The following is a 6926-nucleotide window of genomic DNA, read 5'->3' as shown; positions in this document are numbered from 1 at the left end:
TGAACCAGGAAGAAATAGAAAATATGAACAGACCAATCACAAGCACTGAAATTGAAACTGTGATTAAAAACCTTCCAACAAACAAAAGTCCAGGACGAGATGGCTTCACAGGTGAATTCTATCAAACATTTAGAGAAGAGCTAACACCTATCCTTCTCAAACTCTTCCAAAATATTGCAGAGGGAGGAACACTCCCCAACTCATTCTACGAGGCCACCATCACCCTGATACCAAAACCAGACAAAGATGTCACAAAGAAAGAAAACTACAGGCCAATATCACTGATGAACATAGATGCAAAAATCCTCAACAAAATACTAGCAAACAGAATCCAACAGCACATTAAAAGGATCATACACCATGATCAAGTGGGGTTTATCCCAGGAATGCAAGGATTCTTCAATATACGCAAATCAATCAATGTGATACACCATATTAACAAATTGAAGGAGAAAAACCATATGATCATCTCAATAGATGCAGAGAAAGCTTTTGACAAAATTCAACACCCATTTATGATAAAAGCCCTGCAGAAAGTAGGCATAGAGGGAACTTTCCTCAACATAATAAAGGCCATATATGACAAACCCACAGCCAACATTGTCCTCAATGGTGAAAAACTGAAACCATTTCCACTAAGATCAGGAACAAGACAAGGTTGCCCACTCTCACCACTATTATTCAACATAGTTTTGGAAGTGTTAGCCACAGCAATCAGAGAAGACAAAGAAATAAAAGGAATCCAAATCGGAAAAGAAGAAGTAAAGCTGTCACTATTTGCAGATGACATGATACTATACATAGAGAATCCTAAAGATGCTACCAGAAAACTCCTAGAGCTAATCAATGAATTTGGTAAAGTAGCAGGATACAAAATTAATGCACAGAAATCTCTTGCATTTCTATACACTAATGACGAAAAATCTGAAAGTGAAATTAAGAAAACACTCCCATTTACCATTGCAACAAAAAGAATAAAATATCTAGGAATAAACCTACCTAAGGAGACAAAAGACCTGTATGCAGAAAATTATAAGACACTGATGAAAGAAATTAAAGATGATACAAATAGATGGAGAGATATACCATGTTCTTGGATTGGAAGAATCAACATTGTGAAAATGACTCTACTACCCAAAGCAATCTACAGATTCAATGCAATCCCTATCAAACTACCACTGGCATTTTTCACAGAACTAGAACAAAAAATTTCACAATTTGTATGGAAACACAAAAGACCCCGAATAGCCAAAGCAATCTTGAGAACGAAAAATGGAGCTGGGGGAATCAGGCTCCCTGACTTCAGACTATATTACAAAGCTTCAGTAATCAAGACAGTTTGGTACTGGCACAAAAACAGAAATATAGATCAATGGAACAGAATAGAAAGCCCAGAGATAAACCCACACACATATGGTCAACTTATCTTTGATAAAGGAGGCAAGCATATACAGTGGAGAAAAGACAGCCTCTTCAATAAGTGGTGCTGGGAAAATTGGACAGGAACATGTAAAAGTATGAAATTAGAACACTCCCTGACACCATGCTCAAAAATAAACTCAAATTGGATTAAAGACCTAAGTGTAAGGGCAGACACTATCAAACTCTTAGAGGAAAACATAGGCAGAACACTCTATGACATACATCACAGCAAGATTCTTTTTGACCCAGCTCCCAGAGAAATGGAAATAAGAACACAAATAAACAAATGGGACCTAATGAAACTGAAAAGCTTTTGCACAGCAAAGGAAACCATAAACAAGACCAAAAGACAACCCTCAGAATGGGAGAAAATATTTGCAAATGAAGCAACTGACAAAGGATTAATCTCCAAGATTTACAAGCAGCTCATGCAGCTCAATAACAAAAAAACGAACAACCCAATCCAAAAATGGGCAGAAGATCTGAATAGACATTTCTCCAAAGAAGATATACAGATGGCCTACAGACACATGAAAGAATGCTCAACATCATTAATCATTAGAGAAATGCAAATCAAAACTACAATGAGATATCATCTCACACCGGTCAGAATGGCCATCATCAAAAAATCTAGAAACAATAAATGCTGGAGAGGGTGTGGAGGAAAGGGAACACTCTTGCACTGTTGGTGGGAATGTAAATTGATACAGCCACTATGGAGAACAGTATGGAGGTTCCTTAAAAAACTACAAATAGAACTACCATACGACCCAGCAGTCCCACTACTGGGCATATACCCTGAGAAAACCATAGGTCAAAAAGAGTCATGTACCAAAATGTTCATTGCAGCTCTATTTACAATAGCCAGGACATGGAAGCAACCTAAATGTCCATCGACAGATGAATGGATAAAGAAGATGTGGCACATATATACAATGGAATATTACTCAGCCATAAAAAGAAATGAAATGGAGGTATTTGTAATGAGGTGGATGGAGTTAGAGTCTGTCATACAGAGTGAAGTAAGTCAGAAAGAGAAAAACAAATACAGTATGCTAACACATATATACGGAATCTAAGGGGGAAAAAAAAAAGCCATGAAGAACCTAGTGGCAAGACGGGAATAAAGACACAGACCTACTAGAGAATGGACTTGAGGATACGGGGAGGGGGTGGGGTGAGATGGGACAGGGTAAGAGAGTGTCATGGACATATATACACTACCAAATGTAAAATAGATAACTAGTGGGAAGCAGCCGCATAGCACAGGGAGATCAGCTCGGTGCTTTGTGACCACCTAGAGGGGTGGGATGGGGAGGGTGGGAGGGAGGGAGATGCAAGAGGGAAGAGAAATGGGAACATATTGTATATGTATAACTGATTCACTTTGTTATAAAGCAGAAGCTAACACACCATTGTAAGGCAATTATACTTCAATAAAGATGTTTTAAAAAAAAAAAAAAAAGAAAAGAAATGATTCAAAAGGCTTTCATGGGCATTTACTCCTAGCAAGATATCCTTTCTCATGAGGGTCTTGCAATTTGGTTCTGATGGTCCATATCCAAATTGCATGGTTGCTGAGCATTGTTAGAAGAATGAGACTGAAACAGGGAATGGAACAGGGTGTAAGATAGAATCTATCCATCTGGAACTAGCAAACCAAGGCAAGAATTACCTTATGGTCTGCAATTTAGATGCTAAACATGGAGATTCTTCCTAAAACAAGATGTAGTATGTTGATCTGAAAATTCCAGCAAAGCACAGTTGTAGCAAACATCAAACTATCACTGACTCTCAGAATCATAGCTCATAGTAAAGTAGTAATAGCTTTATGAGCTAAATGTTAAGTCTTTGGAAGGGTATTTCTTAGTTGTTTTAGTGAAACCCAAAATTAGAGTTTTAAGTTTAATGACTAAGTTGACACTGAAAAATGAATAGGGCATTGTGAAAGGTAAAAATTGTAAATCATGTTAAACAATCATGCAATTGGAGGAGATAGTTTATTGGAAAACAAGTCTAATCCATGTTGTATACATTTAAGCATTTACTGAGTACTTATATGACAGACTATTCCCAAATAATTTCTGCAGTTATTCATGTTCTGGCTTTATTTAAAATGACTCCTAAAAGCAGCTGATGGACATGGAAACTAAAATGTTAATAACATCCACTATGTGTCGAACATAGATCTAGATATTTTCCAGAAATTCTTTTACTCGGTTTTTCACAAGAAACCTGCTCATCATTATCCCTATTCAATAAATGAGAAAATAGAATTCATGATTTCATTTAAATTGTCCAAGGTCACAAATGCACTAGGTAGTTGAACTGAAATTGAACCTGAATCTCTTACTATAAAGACCATGTTCTTTGCCTTTTGCCATGAATTGTGCTATAATAAACCTGATTTTCACCATCTTCAGGGGGCAACTAATTTCCTCTGATGAAATATGACTCTCTCAGCTGTTGAAAATGTACAATGTTGAAAATGCTGGTCACTGAAATGCTATAATTGAAGAGAATCTAAAAAACTATTTGTACTAAGACATGTCCTCTCTCAACTGAAATTCCCAATAAATAAAGCTTTTAAAGTTTCAGAAACCATAAATATAAGGCACACATATTTTGGGGGTAAAGCACTACTATTGCATGTATGTAGAACAGGAAAAAAACAAAATAACAAAGCAGGGACTTCCCTGGTGACACAGTGGTTAAGAATCCACCTGCCAATGCAGGGGACACAAGTTCGAGCCCTGGTCCAGGAAGATCCCACATGCCGCGGAGCAACTAAGCCCGTGTGCCACAACTACTAAGCCTGCACTCTAGAGCCCGCGAGCCACAACCACTGAGTCTGCGTGGCACAACTACTGAAGCCCGTGCGCCTAGAGCCCATGCTCCGCAACAGGAGAAGCCACCACAATGAGAAGCCCACGCACTGCAACGAAGACCCAATGCAGCCAAATAAGTAAATAAACAAATAAATAAATAAATTTAAAATAAATAAAATAAAATTCTAAAAAAATAATAAAACAAAGCAATTTCGAATCAATTTTAAAAACATTTACTGAGAATCAGGTAAAGAATAAGATGCTGATGACATAAGAAAAACAGGCCTTCAACAAAGGCTGAATTTTATTGCTGAAAATCTCTCTGGCCTAACTCCAATCAGTTCACATAGAAAGAGCTAATTTGGTGTCAGACATATTTCAGATTTAGGTTTGCAACTTAACTACAGTAGTTCTGTGGCCTTGGTAAAATTACTTCAGTTAGACTTTCCTGAGTTTCTGTTTTTTTTCTCTTAATCGGGAATAATAAGTTAGTTCAGAGAGTTTCTGTGTAGCAATTAAATGAAAGAATTTTTTTTTAAGTCTAGCTTAGTGCCTTGAATTAATAAATGTGAAGTTCATCCATGCAGAACAAAATTCCCACAGATGCCAGGTTTAAGGAGGACTAAATCCATTTTCTTTTCCATATTTCAAAATTTGCACATCAGTTTAGAAGTTGCCATTGCTTTTTTCAAAACACAAAGATGATCAGCTCTTGAAATGTTCAGAGAGAGCAGTTATAAAGGAAAAAATACCTAATTGTGTCAGAGCAAATTATCTAGCTTTGTCAATAAAATATTACTGTGTCCTGTTAATGAAGTATTTAATCTTCTGCCTGCTTTCTTTTAAACAAGGTGAGGTTATTGTGTCAAATACTTTGATTTGAACGTTAAATTTTTTCCAAAGTCTAACTGGTCCACCTCTCTGTTGGTGTTTAAGATAGTTACCTGGAGAGAGAAGTGTTTACCTAGAGTTCGGCCTCACCAGTTCCAGAGAATTCCTGGAGACACTTGGCTGGTTCATTGTCTTATGCAATAAATATACCAAGTATTTCCTGAATATTATTGGCAGCCTAGCTTTGTAATAACACACAGTGGTAAAAATAAAAATAAATGAAAAAAAAACAGAGACAAAGCAAAACCATTATCCATATCTTCCAACCTAATACAATGCAAATCATAAAAAATCCCAGCAGGCCTTTTGGTAGATATTGATCAGCCATTCCTAAAATGTATATGGAAATGCAAAAGATCCAGAATAGTCAAGGGGAACTAAGATCCCACAAGCCACATGGTGTGGCCAAAAACAAAACAAAACAAAACAAAACCAGAAGAGTCAAGTCATATTTGTAAAAGAAGAAATATTTGGAAGACATACACTTCCCAATTTCTAAAGGTACTATAAAAAGGTGCAAAAATCAAAACAATGTGGTGCTGCTGTAAGACTAAGAATGTTGATCAATGAAATAGAATTGAGAGTCCAGGAAACACAATACATTTTTAGCCAACTGATTTTTTGACAAGAAGTGCCAAGACAATTAAATGAGAAAAGAATACTTTTTTGACAAGTAGTGCTATAACAACTGAATGCCCATATACAGGAAGCTGAATTTAGACTCTTATCTCACATTGTACACAAAATTAACTCAAAATGAATCATAAATGTAAATGTAAGAATTAAAACTATACAGCTGTGAGAAGAAAACATGGAAAAAACATTCCATAACTTCAGCTAGGCAAAGTGTTCTTAATATTTAAGACACCGTTAAGAAAATGAAAGACAAGCCACAGCCTGGGAAAAAATATTTGCAAATCATGTATCTGATTAAAAAATACTTTTACATAGAATAGAAATAACTTTTACAACTCAATATTAATAAAAAAATTAACCAATTTTTTCTAAGTGAGTACTGTAGAATATTGGAATAGGTATTTCACCCAAGAAGATGTATAAATGAATAATAAACATATGAAAAGATGGCCATCATAATTAGTCATTAGGGGGAAATGCACATTAAAACTACAATGAGATACTACTTTACACCCACTAGAATGGTTATCATTAAAACTACTGAGCATAACATGTGAAGATATGGAGAAGTCTGAAACCCTCGTATATCGCAGGGGAGAATGAAAAATGGTATCGCCACTTTGGAAAGATACCTTGGTACCTCCTTAAAAAGTTAAACATAAACTTACCAAGTGATTCAGTGATTCCATTACTACATATCTCCTCAAGAGACATGTAAACATATGTTCACACACACAAAAAATCTTTTCTGGGAATATTCACAGCAGCATTATTCATATGTCAATCACCAGAAACACTACAATTTCCATCAACTGGTGAACATATAAATTGTTTGTGGTGTATCTCCACATTGGAATATATTCATCAATAAAAACGAACAAATTACCGATGTATGCTACAACATGGATGATTCTCAAAACACTGTGCTAAGGCAAAGAGGCCATATGCAAAAACACCTACATATTGTATGTTTCTGCAATGTCCAGAAAAGGCTAGTCTACAGAGACAAAAAAAAAAATCAGTGTTAGTCTGGGCCCGGGGCTACAAACAGGGATTCACTGCAAACAGGCAAAATGGATCTCTTAGGGGTGATAAAAATGTCTTAAAACTGACTGCACAATTCTATGTAAATATAATAAAATCATTGAA

This window comes from Balaenoptera acutorostrata, chromosome 16 (assembly GCF_949987535.1).
Source record: "Balaenoptera acutorostrata chromosome 16, mBalAcu1.1, whole genome shotgun sequence".
In the NCBI taxonomy this organism is placed as follows: Eukaryota; Metazoa; Chordata; class Mammalia; order Artiodactyla; family Balaenopteridae; genus Balaenoptera; species Balaenoptera acutorostrata.
The sequence above is the reverse complement of the archived record's forward strand: the minus strand, read 5'-3'. Positions refer to the sequence as shown.